Source organism: Peromyscus leucopus, chromosome 1, assembly GCF_004664715.2.
Source record: "Peromyscus leucopus breed LL Stock chromosome 1, UCI_PerLeu_2.1, whole genome shotgun sequence".
Classification (NCBI taxonomy): domain Eukaryota; kingdom Metazoa; phylum Chordata; class Mammalia; order Rodentia; family Cricetidae; genus Peromyscus; species Peromyscus leucopus.
This window is the reverse complement of record NC_051063.1, coordinates 186,888,216-186,888,471: the sequence shown is the minus strand read 5'-3', so window position 1 is coordinate 186,888,471 and position 256 is coordinate 186,888,216.

The following is a 256-nucleotide window of genomic DNA, read 5'->3' as shown; positions in this document are numbered from 1 at the left end:
GCAATGGGGACCTCGGTCTGCCACACTGGCAATCCGGGCTAAGTGTACCTTGGTGGTCTGTCGCCCACAGATACACTCACAAACAGATGCATGTGTAACACTTTATTGGGAGAGATTTATACATTCTGATCTGTCACAGGCCAAGGTTGACACTGGGTGGCAGGTTGTTTGGGGGCCCAGAAGAGGCTCAGACAGGAGCTACTACTGTAAGAGCGTGTTCCCTTGGGGCTGTTTACTTGCACCTCGGCTTCTCCTC